Genomic DNA, 18,777 nt, shown 5'->3' on the forward strand with positions numbered 1-18,777 from the left:
TGGTTGTCTAATTAATTTTAATTAATTGTCTCTAACAACCTTCTAAGTAGGCGGGGTGAATATTATCTCTCCCGTGATGGGTGGGGAAACAGCCCTACTCATGAAGCATCATGAGGATATGCTGACCTGATGCCACTCTGCTCCTCCTGCCAATTAAGGGTGAGGATGTACCCTATCCTCCTTTTACCACAGGGCAAATCCCAGCAGGTCCTGGGATGAGTTGCTTTGGAAATTGGATACCAGGACCTTGTTGAGTAGGTTGTAGCTCTGAAAGTGAAAGCTGCATAAGAAAGCCAGCTTTCAACTTGCCACTCCTAAAAATACATCCCCGGATGGGGAAATTCCATTAACTGTAGCACAAGCCTTTCATTCCACAATTAGAGACAAAAATCTGAAGCTAATACCTCTCTGGAGTTGATCTACCCTTTGAGTTTGAGTTCTGAACATTTCTAGAGCCCTTTGGCAGAAGCCCTTTGGCAGGTCTCCAATACCCCGTAGATCTGAGTGAAGATTAAATGAAATAGTTTGCAAAGTGCCTGGTCTGATAGACAATGATTAGGTGCTCCCTAGGTGTCTACTCCTTCCTCTTTCCATTCCACTCTAATCTCCCTTGCTACTCCCCTCTTGAAAATGCTCTCTAGCATGTGGGCTACCCACTGTCACCTGAACTAACCCACCTCACAACTTTGCTCATGCTGGCCCCTTACCTCATATGTCCTCTCCCTGCCCCTGCTTAGAAAATCCATGTTCTACCTCTAATGCTCTCACTAAAGTTTTTTGTTTAGCTTCTCCCATCACTGGCCCCACCCCCTGGCCCCCAACTTCCTTCTGTTGATAACATCATGACAGCCACAGATGGTGATAGAGTCTGCTGATAGCATATATGCCTGTGAAGAAACTATGAGCTCAGTAAATATTTGCTGGGTTAAATTTAGGGGAAGGTATCAAGCTGATGGTGTCACCTGAAAAGAAAACAAAAACAGAAGAGGAAATGGTAGGAAAAAAAAAAGGTAACATATTTGACATACATACACTATTGCCTTGAGCCGTGTCTACAGGCATATTAGGGCATATTTTCATAAATTTCTCCAAAGTTCTTGTTTTCTTAGCACAGTAAAACAGTGGCTGTGGCACAATAAGAAATATGGCCGCTGTTAAGTGTTTGCATATAAGTGGGTTGACTAGGATTCTTTACGTTCATTTTATCTGGAGAAAAAATATTTTTAGGAGGATCAGTTGTTTGTTTGTTTGTTTTTGCTTTGTTTCATTTGGTGATGTTTTGTCTATTTGATTTTTTTTAAACAAAGAATGACAGACACGAATACTTCTTAGATCAACTATTTTGGATTATATTGTCTGTGCTGTTTTTTATGTATTGGGATAACTACTGGATCTCACAGACACAGAACTGGGGTAAAGATGGCCTGATAAACAGCCCAACAGGATTGGTGGGCTAGGGTTGTGTTAAAGTACATGTGCTTTGGAGCCATACTGTCTGGTTCAAAACTTGGCATGGGATTTTACAAATTGTATGAACTTGGGCTTCTTTATGCCTCAATTTTCTCATTTATAAAATGGGGTAATAATGGAGCCTAATTCATGGGGCCATTGTAAGAATTAGAAGAATTAACATTAAGCACATAGAATAATGCCTGGCATATAACAAGTACTATATAATTATTTGCAGTTATTATCTGACAAATGAGAGAAGTAATTTAAATCAGAACTGCCCTAGATAATCCAATACATATGGTTACTATATCAGTTACTCACTGCTATGTAAAAAACTCCCCCAGAAGTAGGGAGTAGGGGTTTAAAACTGCAACCACCGTTTATTTTATTTTTCCAGGTTCTAGTTGGTTCTTGCCCATGGGCTCTTGTGTGGTTGCAGTCAGACAGTGTCTGGGGATAGAACCATCTCAAAGACTTTCTCAGTCTCCGGTCAGGCAGAAAATACTGAGAGTTGGCTAGGACTTCAGCTGAGGATGAACGTCTATGTGTGTCCTTTCCATGTGGTCTGAGCTTCCTCAGAACTTGAAGAACAGATTCTGAGAGCAAGCCTCTTAAGACAGAGAGTGCCAAGTGAAAGTGTATTACCTTTTATGATCCAGTTCCAGAAGGCACATAGTGTCACTTCCACTGTACTCTGTTGGTCCACGCAGTCCTGTTTTAAGGGGAGGTGACAGAGATTCCAGCTGCTGACAGGGGTGGGTAAGGTCATGTAACAAGAGACCAAGTGGGATGGAAAGTATTGTTGAGCCATCTTAAAGAATTACAACCTGCCACTGTGAACCTTGCATGTAATAAGCATTCATTAAGTACTTGGTGAATTGCAAAGACTACAGAGTTGATGTCTTAGTTAAGAACTTATTGCAAGACACAGAAAACAACTCAAATGTATTAAACAAAACAAAAAACCAATTAAAAAATTATAATGTGTTTTCTTGAGGAACTCAAGGAAGTTATGCCTCTTGAGGAAATATTGCTAGCAACTATTAGGTTTACCTTCAAAATTTTTCTGAAATCTACCATATCTTACTGTGCCCACAACTGTCACTCTCATCCTAACCACCATCATCTCTTGCTTTGAATTACTACAACGGGCCTCCTAACAATTCTCCCCATTTTTCCCTCTTTGGTTCCTACTGTCTGTTCTCCATACAGCTGCCAGGGATCTTTTAATTATGTAAGTTATATTTTTATCACCTCTTTTCTTAAACCCTTAACATGGCTTTCCATCAAATTTATAAAAAACATCCAAAGACCTTCCCATTGTCCACCACGACCTTGCCCTTAGGTATCTGTCTGCTGTCATCACCAACCACATTCTCCTTTGCTGCCCATCTTCCCACTACTTTGGCCTCTTTGCTAGTCCTGGAACAATCTAAGCACGCTCCCACCTTGGGGTCTTTATTTTTGCTGTTCAGTCTGCCTGGAAAACTCTTTCTTGAACCATCATCATGGTTTGCTTCCTCTCTTCTTTAAGGATTCTACTCAGATATCTCCTTATCCCATAGACTTTCTCTGACCCATCATTCTCAATACCTTGGGTTTTAAAAAAATTAACTCATTTTTGAATTGAAGTATAGTTGATTTACAGTGTTGCATTAGTTTCTGGTGTATAGCATAGTGATTCAGTTATACATATATATATATATTCTTTTTCATCATAGGTTTTTATAAGATATTGAATGTTATACCCTGTGCTATACTACAGTAGGACCTTGTTGTTAATCTATTTTATATATAGTAGTTACTACATGCAGATCCCAAACTCCTAATTTATCCCACCCTACCACATTCCCCCCTAGTAATCACGTTGTTTTCTATGTCTGTCTCTTGCTATTTTATAAATTTCATTTGTATCCTTTTTTTCAATTCCACGTATAAGTGATATCATATGATATTTGTCTTTCTCTGTCTGACTTACTTCATTTAGTATGATAATCTCTAGGTCTATCCATGTTGCTGCAAATTTCATTATTTCTTTCTCTTATATGACTGAGCAGTATTCCATTGTATAATTATATCACAACTTCTTTATTTGATCATCTGTTGTTGGATATTTAGGTTGCTTCCATGTCTTGGCTATTGTAAATAGTGCTGCTATAAACATTGGGGTGCCTGTGTCTTTTCAAATTACAGTTTCCTTCAGATATATGCTCTAGAGTGGGATTACTGGATCATAGGGTAAGTCCATTTTCAGTTTTTAAAGGAATCTCCATACTGTTTTCCACAATGGCTGCATCAAACTACATTCTCACCAACAGTGTAGGAGGGTTCCCTTTCCTCCACGCTCTCTCCAGTATTTATCATTTACGGACTTTTTAATGATAGCCATTCAGATCAGTGTGAGGTGATACTTCATTGCAGTTTTGATTTGCATTTCTCTGATAATTAGTGATACTGAGAATTTTTTTCATGTGCCTATCAGCAATCTGTATGTCTTCATGAGAAAAATGTTTGTTTAGGTCTTCTACCCATTTTTTGATTGGGTTGTTTTTTGTTGTTGAGTTGTATGAGCTGTTTGTATACTCAGGAAAATGAGCCCTTGTCAGTTGCATTGTTTGCAAATGTTTTCTCCCAGTCTGTAGGTTGTCTTTTCATTTTATTTTTGGTTTCCTCTACTGTGCAAAAGCTTGTAAGTTTGATTAGGTCTGATTTGTTTGGCATGCAGCTGTCCAGCTTTCCCAACACTACTTGCTGAAGAGACTGTCTTTTCTCCATTGTATATTCTTGCCTCCTTTGTCAAAGATTAATTGACTGTAGGTCATACTGGGTTCTGTATTCTGCTACACTGATCCATATGTCTGTTTTTATGCCAATACCACTCTGTTTTTATTACTGTAGCTTTGTCTGAAGTCTGGAAGGATTATGCTTCCTGCTTTATCTGTTTTCCTAAATATTGCTTTGGCAATTCTGTATCTTTTGTGATTCCATATAAATTTTAGGATTATTTGTTCTAGTTCTGTGAAAAATGTGGGATAAGTGGATCAGGAATGCCAGGATGAAAACATATATATTTTTACAGGGTTATCAGATAGAGTCAATTAGGAAACCAAGAAACAAATATCATACGAATTCTACTCAACTTTCTCTACACAGATCCACCAGGACAGATGCCCTGAAGTTAGGGACCAGGACCAACCATAGTCTTGTTTAGTCATTAAGCTGGATCTGCCCTGAGAGCTACAGAGTCAGCCCTGACCTCAGCCATGCCTCCACGTGCACACACCCTCTGCTAATGCTGGACCTGCCCTAGCCATGAACCAGGAATCTGCTTGGATGTCCCTCATGAGCCGAGCTTACAAAAGCACCAGTGGTGTAAATCCACCAAAGCCACCTGGGACACAGCACAGATCTCAGCCCCACTTCTGAACTTGCAGGGCCCCAGGAAAGGGCTCAGATTTTGGCCCTGCCTGCTCCTGAGGGCAACCCATCAGCACTTGCACACTCCCTGAGCTTTTAGAAATGGAGCTGTGCTGGCTATTATGGTGGGGTCCTGCCCTCCCTTTGCATGTGCTCATTAACAATGGGGCTTCTATGGTGGACCTGGGCTCCACTGCACACACTCCCAGTTGCGACCCAGACCACACTCCAGCCCCTTCAGGCTGCCTCTGCACAGCCAACCCCAGTCCTCTCTCTTGGTTTGTTCTCTGAAGCTGAGTTTCACCACCCAGCCCCCTGCGTGCACCAGCAGGAGTGCTCTTGTCAGGTTTGGGAGCGCAGTGAGGTGGCACAGATCCTCTGTGCTGCTCTCTCTCTGTTCTGCCTGTCTCAGACCAGCTGGGCTCTCCTCTGAACCTCTCAAGCTCCCTTTCTGTTCCAGCTGATCTCCCCACTGGTGAAGGGGCTTCCCAGGGTGAGGGAACCTTTCCTCTTTTACAGCTCTCTCCCAGGGGTGCAGGTCATGCCCCCAATTCTTTTTTGTTGTTGTTCCTTAGTCCTACCCTGTTATATGGTAATCCTTCTTGCAATTTTGGTTTTATGAGATTTGCTGCTGCATTCACCAGGTATTCTGTGAGAACAGTCTCACATACAGATGTATTTTTGATGTATTTATGGGAGGAGATGAGCTCCACATCCTTCGGTTCTGCCTTTTGACCCGACCTCTCCCACAGGATCTTTTTAAAACGCTGATAGTATTTTGAACTTCTAGGGAAAACTAGACATTTAAATAGCATCACATTTTCCAATTAGAAACTAAATAAAGTTGCTTTCACCTCCCTTCCCTTCAGGTCTTCTAATTTCAATATGAATTAGAGAAAGTTGGGTAGAATTCCTATGATATTTGTTTCTTGGTTTCCTAATTGACTCTATCTGATAACCCTATAAAAATATATATGTTTTCATCCTGGCATTCTTGGTCCACTTATTCCACATTATTTTCCTGCATAAATCATGTCACATTCCATTTTATATGAGTGTGTGTGTGTGTGTGTGTGTGTGTGTGTGTGTGTGTGTGTTTATGGTCTGTCCCACTTAACTAAGTTCCAAAAGGCAGGGACTGTTTTGTTCCCAGTGCCTGCACTGCAGATGGTGAACATATATTTGTTGAATGACTGAATCAATGAATGTTTAAAATGGGTGCATGCTCAGCATCTCTGAGAGTAGCTTCAGAAATAATCGGAAACAAGTGCGTCCTTGCCCACAGATATAATACCAGATGTGGAATGTAACTGGCAAGGAAACATAAAAAAGGACATGGAGAAGGGAAGGAAAAAAAAAAAAACCTAGATAAATTGTAATTTAATTAAAAGATTTTTAAAGTGGTTTTTGAAGTGAAAAAAAAAAGTGAATGAAAGGCCGCAAATGGCAAAATATCCTTCTTTCTTATGGGTGAGTTATATTCCATTACATATATATATATACTGCATCTCAGTTATCTATTCAACTATTGATGTGCACTTAGGATGCTTCCATATCTTGGCAATTATAAATAATGTTGCTGTTAATAGCAGGGTGTATGTATATTTCTGAGTTAATTCTTATTTTGTGGTTGGCTTTAGTCCTTTGATAGCTATGTAAGTTTAAAAAGCTAAAGCTCTAAACATTCTTAGAAACAATGAACAATAAATATATGTAAATTTAAAATATATGTGCAGTAAAAAAAAAGATCTATCAAGCATGAAAGACATAGAAAAAACTTAAAAGACATATTACTAAATGAAAGAAACAAGTCTGAAAAGGCTACAAACTGTATGATTCCAACCAAGTGACATTCTGGAAAACGCACAGCTATAGGAACAATAGAAAGATCATGGTTTCCAGGGGTTTGGGGGGAGGGAGGCAGGGAGGATAGATGGAGCACAAGGGATTTTTAGGGCAATGAAATTATTCTGTATGATACTATAGTGGTGACTACATGTCATTATGCATTTGTCAAAGCCCATAGAATGCACAACATCAAGAGTGAACCCTAATGTAAACTATGGACTTTGGTAGATAATAATGTGCCCATGGTGGTTCATCGATTGTACCAAATATGACACACTGATGAGGGATGTTGAGGGTAGGGGAGTATACATGTGTGGGTGGGGAGGGCTATGTGGGAGCTCTGTATTTTCTGCTCAATTCTATTGTGAACCTGGAACTGCTCTGAAAGAATAAAGTCTATTTAAAAAACAAACAAAAAACCTAGATAAATTGTAACTTAATTAAAAGAGGATAAAAAATTGAATTATTTTTTTTATTTCAGAAGTAAGGAAAATAGATCCTCAGAGTCATAAACTCTTATAATTTTGTATGTTGCCAAGTCAAGTTCAGTATGTAGTAAGTATAAGGAAAACCCTCTCTCATAATGGTTAGTTGAACACAGAGTAGTGAACGTGCAACTCTATATTTATCATACTGTAATGCAAAGCCTTTTGCATAAATAAATGCCAAATGCTAAGACTATGAAGCCCACGATAAAGGATTCCAAGGATGTGAGACCTGTATAGGCATCAGCTTAGCGGGGACAGTTAAAAGCAAGCAGCTGATTCACCTAGTCTGGTTTGTAGCCACAGTGGAATTCGATAAATGTTGGAATAAACGCACACCCTTACTTTCCCCAGTAGGTGTTTATGGTGATTTCAGAATCTGGAATTTTCAAGAATAATATTTTCCCCATCTGCCTTTCCTCATTCTCTTCGCTTTGATCCTATGAACTTCTCCTACAGAAGTCTCAATTTTCTACACAGTTTATCATATTTATGAGAAACAAAAACTCAAAAATGACATATCTAAGTTTAAGGTGAAAAGATTCAGACATGAGTTTAGAAAGCAGTATTTTCCATTCCCAAAAGCAGGGCAAATCTCTACACACTATGGAGAGGAGGGAGGTTATACAGTGATTCCTAACCATAGGAGGAAAAGGAAGAATTTTTTTTTAATTTAAAAAATTTTATTGCATAGATCTGAGAGCAGAGTGGAAAGGACTTGGGACCAAAACTGTGAAATTCAAGAAAGTTGAACAAAATAGTTAAAACGTTTGTGTTCATACTTGGATGAGTGTATATCCCTGGGGCCTGACATGATAGTGGTTGAAAAAACTGAAATGAGAAATCTCTGCAGAGAAAGTTACCTTAGGGAGAGAGAGTGAGTGAATGTTTGCTGTAGGGTGCAGAATTGCTGAGAACTCCTTTATTTTTGAACTTGGAGGATTCAACAAATATTTAGCAGATATCTTTTGGGCTCACAAGCTCCTGTGGTCGGATAGGGATTGACAAGGATGAGACACAGTCCCTGACCTAGAGGGATTTAGTGAGTCCCAGGTTGTGGGATTTGTTTCAGTCAAACACCAATTTTATCTCAGAAGACCAGAGGACTCACAGTAAAGGAAAAATTCATCTAGCCCATAGCCTACTTAATGTCTCAAAATCAAACAAAATAAAATAAAAGCTGACCCTCACAGACATTGCTGTTAATCACAGGCATGGTCCTTAAAATATACTTTCTGTTTCTCTTCCTTCTTCTGTTAATCTGAAATATAAAACCAGCCATAACTTGGTGGCAAGTGGGATCAGCACCTATTAATAAATACTATTATTTTTCTAGATACAAGGAAATAGAAAATGACAAAATAAAAGATATCCCTTAAGGACATAAAGAGCATGTGTTTAATAGAAAGCAATATGAGGTTTGTAAAAGACTAGATTTCTCAAGGAACAGTCCTAAAGATATGAATTCTAATTAGATTTTATATGGAATGAAAAAAATGATGAACAAAACCAACTAGGAAAAGGGAGAAACAAAGACTTACACTTGTAACTGTGTGTGATGCATAATATTATTACCAAAACTTTATATTTCCACTCAGAATTTGAAATTAACTGATAACATTTATTAAACTCCTACAATGGACATGCAGACTAAGCCAAAGGTCCAGTCATAATCTTTAGGAAACTTCTATTTCTGTCATTTTTAAATCAATAATACCAGAGTTTGAGACAATACATTTTGCAACAAGAGGGGAAAATGTTAGAGTGATAAAAAGAAAACAGGAATTCTACCATAGATTTTTAAAAGTTTAATAAGTAATGATAATTTGAGTTGATGTGATGTTTCAATTTTTTAAATACTCCTTTTAGTAACTCAGTTGACAGGGGACAGAGCAGTGTAAAAATAAGGGCAGGTTTTTGAATCCCAGCTCTGTCACTTACTTGGCTTGGGAAAAATTATTTAAAATTTTCTGAATATTATTTTCGTCTCTTGTCTAGTGGGACTATACTGTTGAGCACAGTATTATCATGAGGAGTCAATGGAATAGTTTCGTTAGGTGCTTAGTATGGAGTCTGATCTTAAGTCTTCAATATATGTCATATACCATCCTCACTATTGTTGTTGTCACCAACATCATCATCATCATTATTAAGGTCTTCATCATTATTTGGATATATGGGGATTATAGCAGATAAAAAAAGGTAACATCCTTGGCATCTAGTGGTAATTTGAAAATGGTAAAAATTCTATCAGCACAAGATATATATTTGTTTGTGATCAATATGGCCCAAGGATAGATATCCTTACTCTTAGTTGCAAATGGGAAAACTAAGAAAAATCAAATGATTTGCTAAAGGACATGGAGAATTCATAGACACCCTGTGCAAACAGCCACTTGCATGGTTAGGTGTGTGGACTGTAAAACCAGAGAACCTGGTTCTACTCCCGGATTTAACCACTTTGTGATTTTGGAAAAGTCACTTACTTCTCTGTGCTTCATTTTTTTATCATCTCTAAAGTGAAATTAATGTCAGTGGCTACCTTTCAACATGATAACATACCAGTAAATCACACTTTTGATCGTGGTGGCAAAGGTATTTACTATTCACCAGATAGTCATGAGCTTCCCCCACATCTCACAGACCTTGGCAGTTGGGCTGTGTGTCTGTGTCTGATCAGTGGCTTGTAAGCGCATTGTCACTTCTGGGCCAGGGACTTTAAGACTGGTGGGAGGCACTCTACATCTCTCTTCTCCTGAGGTGATCTGGAAATTGCAATGTTGATATGGCAGTTTCACAGATCAAAAGAGCCTGGACAACTCAGTCACTGGGTGGAGGACAGCTTCCTTTGGAAGTCACCTGACCTCCATTAGAATTCCCGTGGGCAAGAAATAAAACCTTTGTTGTGCAAAGTCACTGAAATTTCTGATTTTCTTTTTTTTATAACAGCTTAACATAGCCTGTCCTGACTGTACAACCATGATGATAGTTCCAGATGTAAAGCCCACCTATAGTATGTGTATTGGGAGGTCAGAGTAGTGGGAGGAGTACCTTTGAATGAATTATAGTCCTAAGGCTATCGAAAAGATCAGGAAAAGTTGTATTTCCTTCCTTTGTTCTTCATATTTGACACTAGCCCAGATTTCTTCCTGGGCATGGCCCACTGAAATTACTGGCAGTAGTATCAACATGCAGTTAATAATGTGGCATCTATGATTTTTTATTTTGAGTCAGTTTCTCCTAATCATCTCCTTAGCCAGAAAGCAAGAATTAAAGACTCTGAGCCCTTCCAGCAGCCAGAACCAGGTAGTTCATCTTGGGAGAAGGGAAAGGAGATGTACATACAAATTAGATATGGTTATTCAGTTCCATAAAAATGGTCCTTAATTAGTTTTAGAACTCAAGTAATTATGGTGCCTTGTATGGAATAGCACTCAATAAATGTTTGATGGTGACAGCTATGATGTTGAGGGAGCATGGTCCAAAACCACTTAGGAATCTGGCAATAACCAGAACTTCTTAGGAAATAAGAATAAAAGTAATTAATTAAAATGTTTATTGGACATAAGAGCATTCATTATGTTATTCATTAAAATTGAAAGCTCTCTTATTATTTGATTTTAATCTGGGTTTTCCAACCCCACAAGGAATATCCTGTTAATCAAGGGACTATGTTAAAAAATTAAAAACAAGATCCAAGGAGCCCAGAGGACATTACTTTATGATTTGCAGAAAAGTCAGAATGCAAATTTCTCACTGCATTTCTTGAATTCTGTCAAAACATTCCATTTGGTAGCCTCCAAAAAGGAACAAACTGAATAATTCCTCAGAGATTGTGGTACCTAGCATAAGTGCCAGCAAATGCAGAGCAGAGTTTACCAGTACAGAGCTGCCTTTTCTTGACAGGGCATAGTTGCATATGTGACAACATGAGTCTATGCTTCAAGTAAGAACAATGCAGTTTTAAGGGGAAAAGTTCAGGGTGATTCCTGGATGCCTCCTGTGTTTTCTACTAGTGAGTGTCCCTGAGACTCTGTCTACTGACCTATTTACCAAATATGTGAACTACAAGGTTAAAGAATGAAAAAGTCACCAGGAATTTTAAAAGCTGCCTCAGATAAATCATGAATATTGGTACACATACAAGAACAAACAGCTGTTGTTTTCCAATGAGCAAAAATGAGGGAAGAGATCCTTCCCTGAAAACAAAAACAAAAACAACAGAACATAAACAATATGGATTAAGAAGATTCACTTATCTACCCTCTAAAATATATCCTTAAACTGTAGTTTAGCTTCATTTGATACAATTTCCTAAATCTCTTATGGATAATACAGTTTCATTATGCAAATGGTTTTGTTGAAGTATTTATTTTATAAGGCAGCCCGGGGCTAAAATTCCCCACTGAGTCTTTGCTTTAGTTTCCCAAAGAGACTCTCTTTCCATGAAATGCCAGGCCATGAAAGACTGTTTTTGGCTGTGATTTGTTTGAAATGGGGACTGAATATGGAATAAATATTCAATAAAGGGCCCAGAGGGAACCAACGTAGCTCAAACTTTGTATCAACTGATCCACAGGACTCAGCCTGATCTAACTGATCATTGAACTGATTTTGAGTGAGGGCCTGTTGTTAGAATGACAAATGGGGGGTTTGGGGAAATGGCCATGACCAGAGTTATTTTGAATACTTGCAACCATCTCCACAGGCACCTGTTAAAAGTTCACTGACAGTATACCTTTCAGGGGCAACATAGTGAGGGACATTACTCAGTACACAGATGTGGCTTTTCTGGTTTCAGCGATTTGTCTCGGCACATACAAGGATCAGAGAACAGAAAGGCAGGTCAGCACAGTCTGATGTTAACATACTGGTTATTTTTTGTTACGTGTATCAGTTTACCAGTGGATTAGGAGAATCTGCAACTATATGTCTGACACAGACCATACTTTATATGTTAAGTACTACAAGTCAGCTATTGCCCACTGATTTATTACTCTTTAATGCACCCTCTGCTTAACTAGTGCAATGGGGACTTGGCAGTCCCTTTCATTAGTGTTCCATAATAGAGTATTTATGATGCTACTGTTGACTCATGGAGATATACTTTACATTTCTGTATAGCAAGTTATAATGCCAGACAGACATAAGTTTCATGATGGGGAATTATTTTTTAAAAAGAGGTTTGATTATGATTACAACAATATAATCACTGCACAGAGGAAGTTAGCAATACCAAACTAGGAAGTTCTTAAGCCTGTAGAAAAATGCAGGTAAGAGGGGGTGTTGGAATGTTTCCTCAACCAGACTGATGCAGGGCATAAAGTCCCTGACACCCAGAAACGTGGTTAAGTAGGACTTTATAGGGTAGCTGTCTTTGAATCCTGAATGAAGAGAATTCTGAAAGCTTTTTCCAGTTATTGATTCTCTTCTAGGAAACCGGCTTTGTAAATTTATGATTTCACAGATACCGTGTGTCATCTTTTTGTTTTCTACAATATTCTGCTTTATGAAAAATATCACTTAGGATGGATTTAAATTAATTTTAATTTAAAAAAACTTAGAGTTTTATTTTTAAATTCTACTATTGTTTCTGGGATGATTTGCGAAGATTGATTTGCTTTATGAGGCCAGTGCAGCATCTTGCCTCATTACCTTCCATTTAGCTGAAATGGAATCATCTACATCGTTTGTATATAACATTTAAACCACCACTTATGATGGAAATGTTGGTCTGGCATATGGCCTTCCTAGTCACACTAGAATTGCAAAATAGTGCCAAAAGGAAGATATACTACATCCATGGTTAAAAATAATATTTCATATGTAGGTATAAGTCATTATCTGGAATGTTATTGTTCTGTTGTTCCTCAGATTTTTGTCTTAACATTAGTCTTTACAAGGTAGAGATTAATGACTATATTATCATTTATAAATAAAGAAACTGGGATATAGAGGGTTGAGCCATGATGGCGGCGTAGAGACTCATAGCTCACCCTCTCCCATAAATACACCAAGAAGAACACCTACTGAACTCTGGCACAGTGTCTCTCATCTTGAAATACAGGAGGATTCTCACTAAATCTGATAAACAACAAGCTTATACTATATAGCACAGGAAACCATATTTAGTATCCTATGGTTAAAAAGAATAAGAAAACGAATATATGTATGTTCATGTATGACTGAAGTGTTGTTCTGTACACCAGAAATTGACACAACATTGTAAACTGACTATACTTCAGTAAATATATATTAAAAAAAAGAGAGAGAGAGAGAAACTAGGATATAAAGACAGTTGGGACCTGTGAGAGCTTCTGACCAAGTTGGACAGCAGTTGAATTAAATTTCTTAAAATCCAATCCTTTGCTCATTTCACTGGCAAGATCATGTTGGATTGTCTCACACCTTCACTGAACTACTTTCCATTGTTTTCAAGTTGAAATGAACTACACGAGATCATGTAAGACTTTCTAAACACTGTCATTAAATTATAGTTAATAATTATAAATGGGTCTGATGTTTCTCAGGCCAAGTCCAAAATCAGGTAATACCACTTTCATAAACAGCATTCCTCTGCATCTTGTCCCTCCTCCTTAAGGAGGCTGCCCACTCCCCTTGCCCTGTCCCCCATATCTCAGCAGTTAGAGGGAGGCGGTCTCAGGTGGGCTCTAACTACTCTAACTACAGGATTTGCTTGATTTTCCTTCTCGCCTTCAGCTCCCATCTTTGTTTATGATGAACCCCAAGACAAATTCCCCTACTCTTGCACTCCAGTGTTTGCCCCCTTGCCCCAGGTTTCTGGCTTTTGAAGTCATGCTCTCTCACGTCCTTCAATCCAAACTCCCTCATTGTACCAAAGCCCACATGAGGCACAAAACTTCAGATGCTTTAAATGATGACCATCCCCTGGGACCCTGAAGAGTGTTACATCAAAGAAGGACCCTTTCCCCTACTACCTTTAAGTTGTACCATTTTAATAGCATGGGCTTTGGAGGCTGAGTGACTGGGTTCAAACCTCAGCTTTTCTACTTACTTATTACTGTGTTACCTTGGGCAAAGTTTCCTAACCTCTCTATGTTGCAATTTACTTCAAATGTAAATAAAACAAGACCTACCTCATAATGTTGTTGAGAAGATTTAGTGGCTTAAATGTACTTGGAACAGTACATGATACATGGTAAACACTCTAAATGTCAGCTTACTTGCTATTAAGTGTCAAATCAATGCCTCTTTGTATTTCCAAAACCTTAATGTGATGCTTATAAAAACAGTCCTTTCCAATTTTACTTTTAGTGACCCCATTCTCTCCTCAATCCCCAGTTTCTGTCAGGAATCCATGGGGTGTGGCTCTAAAGACTGTCTAAATGAGAAGTATCCTTTTACTTGGCTTGTAGCCCCTGTAGACTATGAGTGATATTCAACAGGCCTCCTTTGGGTTCATTCTTTCTCAAAGGCTACTCATCGTCCTTACAGGTACACCTGAATTCTAAGCGAACATGCTTAGGCTTGGGATGAAAACCTTGTTCCATAGGAAATGTTTCAGAAGGATGAGTCTTTTTAATTGCAATACATTTGTAGGACAGATTTCTCCAATGAACATTCACTCTGGGTAAAGCAAGGCTTCATGAATCTTCCACAGAAAGTTCTATATACCCAAGCTTTGAAAAATCACGTTTCAACTAGGTAACTACAATAGAATATGAATGCTGTCAAAAGGTAATTTCTTGTCCCTACTCTCCCTCGCCACTTTCTGTAGTATTTATTTCATAACATAGGTAAGCCATGGTAACATCATTCAACTCAGAAAATCTTATCTCATAAAAAATGCATCAACTTTTAGCCAAGCTCTTTCCTGTTACCTTGCCTAACCTAAAATATTATCCATTCAGTAAGAAGAATTCAACTCTCACACTTTAAATCAACACGCATGAAACCCATGATGTCCAATATTTTTGATTGTTAATTTCCTTGTTGCTAAACTCTTCAATTCTTGTTTTGCAAGGCTGCTGGCATTTAACAGCTCTCCAGCTGACAGTGTGGTCAATGGATGTGTTACAATTCAAGTCACCAACTTAGAATGGCTCCCTGATGAGAATTCTCAGAAAACCCTAGCCATTGGTATACTGTCCTAATTTACCCTCGCTCACCTATCCTATTCAGAGCATATTCTCTTTTGAGCACAGAGATATCATCTGTGAACTTTTACCAGTATCTGAATTCCCATGTGATTACTTGGGTCTCTTGGAGTGCTAGCTTACCTTTTCAGGCCTCCCGTCACTTACTTGCCTTTGTGCCCTGTGCTGGTGCCAGCCTCAACAACCTGCAGGCAGTGGAGAGTGCCCTGAGTTTTAATGATGTGTGCCTTTGCGCACACTGTTCTCTCCTTCTGCGATGCCCTCTGCCTCTCCTTCACCTTCTTTGCCTGATTTACTTCCACTCATCCATCAAATCCCATTTTAGATATTGGCTCTCCAGAGCCAGCCAGTCAGTGTTTAGTACTGACACAGTGCCCTGTTCAGACTCCATCACAGCTCTGTGATCCTGTGATTTAAACAATTGCCTTTGTCTCTTCTCCACCAGAAGGTGAACTTCTTGAGGACAGAAATTGGGTCTCTTATACCTATATTCCCAGTGGCTAGTACTAGGTTTAGCACATAGTGGCTGCTCAAAAAATATTTTAAATTAAAAAATAAAAGAATGAATGAAAGAAATTGAAAGAAAAAAATTAATGAATAGAACTGCTAGTTATTGTATCAGTAAAAGAAGGAATTTGGGGTTTTGCTAATTAACAAATATTTAATTATAAGTATTTGAGAGAAAAGGGAATAAAAGGAGATAAAGTATGCAGAGGCCTACACATGGTAGAATATATGGGAGGGGATGAGCAAAAAGACTTGAGTTATGTTTACTATTTACGTTTCTTTGTGTATAATTTTTCTAAGTTCATAGACGTGCTAATTAACATTTGTGGAATAATTGAATTTTTCATCCTGTATTTTAATTTGAACAATGACCTTATAGCAGAGGCATGATTATTATATCCATTTTGCAGATGGAGAAATTCAATGTCATGGTCAATTAAGGGTCTTGCCTAAGGTCATCAAGTCATAGTGATGAAGTCAAAATTCAAACCCAGGTCTTCTGGACCTAAATATCAGGCCACGTCCCCTCTTTTGTATGAGAATGATAAAAACGGTATTAGGTCTCAAATTTGCTCTAGTGAAGAGATGAAGAGATGTGTAAAATAATGCATAATAAAAAGACCTGCTCTAAAGAGCCTGAGCCTAGACGTCTCCACGCCTGTAGTCCAGACCTGCGAGTAGCCATTTACTCACCGTGTAGCCCTGAAGAAATCAGTTGGCCTCTCTTAGTGCAACTTTCTCCTTGTCAAATTACAGATGTTATTACCTGTCTTGAGCAGTCTTACTGTGAGGATTAGAAATGTGTATAAAGTTCCTAGCACACAGCAGGCACTCCAAAAAAAAGTTGTTATTCTTATGATAGTCAGGGTCTTTGGAAGTTAGCTGTACAGCTTTTAACTGCATAAGGACAGGAACACAGAGGTACAAATCCCTCCATGCTGAATAATGTGTAAAATTGTATGAGAAATGTTCCTGTACATTAAGAATATTACTTTCATCTGGTTGCATTTTTTTTTTTTTGTCCTCATCCTCCTTCTTGGGCAAAGTACATTTTATGTTTTGGAGCTCATTAGTCTGTACAAGCAAACAAACAAACAAAAAACCTTTCAAATATGTGAATGCTTGACACCACAGAGGAACTTCACAAGCAAATTTATTACTGTGCATTTCCAGGTAAAGTAAGCAAAGAGATAATTATTTGTCATCCTTTGAATGTGCTAAAGCAGATGAAAACACATTGCAATTTGCACAGCTATTGGAAAGATCTTCAACACAGAACTGTGTGAGCCCTGATGTTGGCAACCCCCTACAGAGGATACAACAGCCAGTTATGTTGGAAAAATTGGCAAGTTCAGGACAGCGAATTCCTGCATACTTGAGGCTGCCTTGCTGATTTCTTTCTTTCAACTCAAACCCAAGTCAGGCTAAGCTCCTCCACTGTAGAACAACAATGTGGCAACGAGGAATGAATTTTTCCCCACCCTTCATCCCCCAGTCTCTCCCTTTAGACAAATCATCCCTGCCCAGATCTCAAAGAAATCCCAGAGAGGCATTCTTGCTGTTATATCTCCAGGACTCCAGCCAGCACAAATCAAGAAAATGGTTTCCAGGTGCAGACTGCGTCTCTCCTCCTCCCCCCTCACTTTAAAATCTTGTGATTGCTCCAAGCTTTAAGCTGGAGATGGACGACGGGGGAACAGGAGGGTAACCTTAAGATTCAAAAGCCCAAAGAAAATTATTTTGCCTTTTTCATTTTAGTGGAGTAATGTCCATGCTCCAAAACATATCACACAAGCCAGTATGATTAATTCTGTCTCTTTTGATAAGCCTTATACCCCAAATAAGTGGGCTACATTATCTGAACTATAGAATGAGCCCTACGGAGGGAGGCTTTTACAAAAGTAGTTCTAATCCAATGCTGTTACTATCTCCCAGTCACTAGCTCCATTTTCAGACAAAGCTGTAATTGGTGGGAAAATTGCCTACTTCTCACAATGGTCCTGGATTTTCTAAATTCAAGTAATAGCAGATAATTATTGATAAACAAAACACTGAATTTATCCCTCTGCCACCCCCCATAGATTTGCAGATACTAACTACTATATATATAAAAAGAGCAACAGCAAGGTCCCGCTGTATAGCACAGGGAACTATGTCCAATACCTTGTAATAGCCTATAATGAAAAAGAATATGAAAAGAAATATGTATATATATAAATGAACCACTATGCTGTACACTAGAAATTAACACAACATTGTAAATAGACTATACTTCAATAAAAGAAAATGAAAGAAATAACATAACACTGAAGGGAAATGTCTTTGAGAAACTTCACTAGATATAATAACAGTTGCAGTAGTGTAAGAACAATTGGGAGCGACAGTGTTTAGAGTGAGTATCATTGACCCTGTTCTATTTTAGTTTTAACTGTAGTAATTTCTCTTATGCCAAATACCAGGATATTCATCATTCTGAGCACTTCTGGACCTGTGTCTGTACAATTTTCTCTATTCACATATAGAATAATCTTTTACATGGTAAAATATAAAAACCGTTAGATTCTCTTCTATAACTATAATTCAATCTTCTGTATTTTTTTCTTTAGCATCTAAACATTTGAAAGCAAATAATTTTGTTTACCATATCTATTATATAAGTACGATTCGCTGTGAGGCGTGAGATTTAGGACTTGCCGAGAAGGAACATATATCCCCATATCTCTAAATTTGTGACACGCAAAGGACATGTTTCATATATCAAGGTCAAGAGTTTTTCTTTACTGTTTACCCCATAAACCCCTCAAAATCAGGCAGATTATAATTTGCTTTGCTTTTAGAACATGGCCATTTTGTACAGTTTTTTCTTCCTCCTGAAATTCCTTGTTTTAGTATTATGTTAATTTTCCCTAGATTATTTTGTTCCTATGCTA

The sequence above is a fragment of the Camelus ferus genome, chromosome 14, assembly GCF_009834535.1.
Source record: "Camelus ferus isolate YT-003-E chromosome 14, BCGSAC_Cfer_1.0, whole genome shotgun sequence".
Lineage (NCBI taxonomy): Eukaryota > Metazoa > Chordata > Mammalia > Artiodactyla > Camelidae > Camelus > Camelus ferus.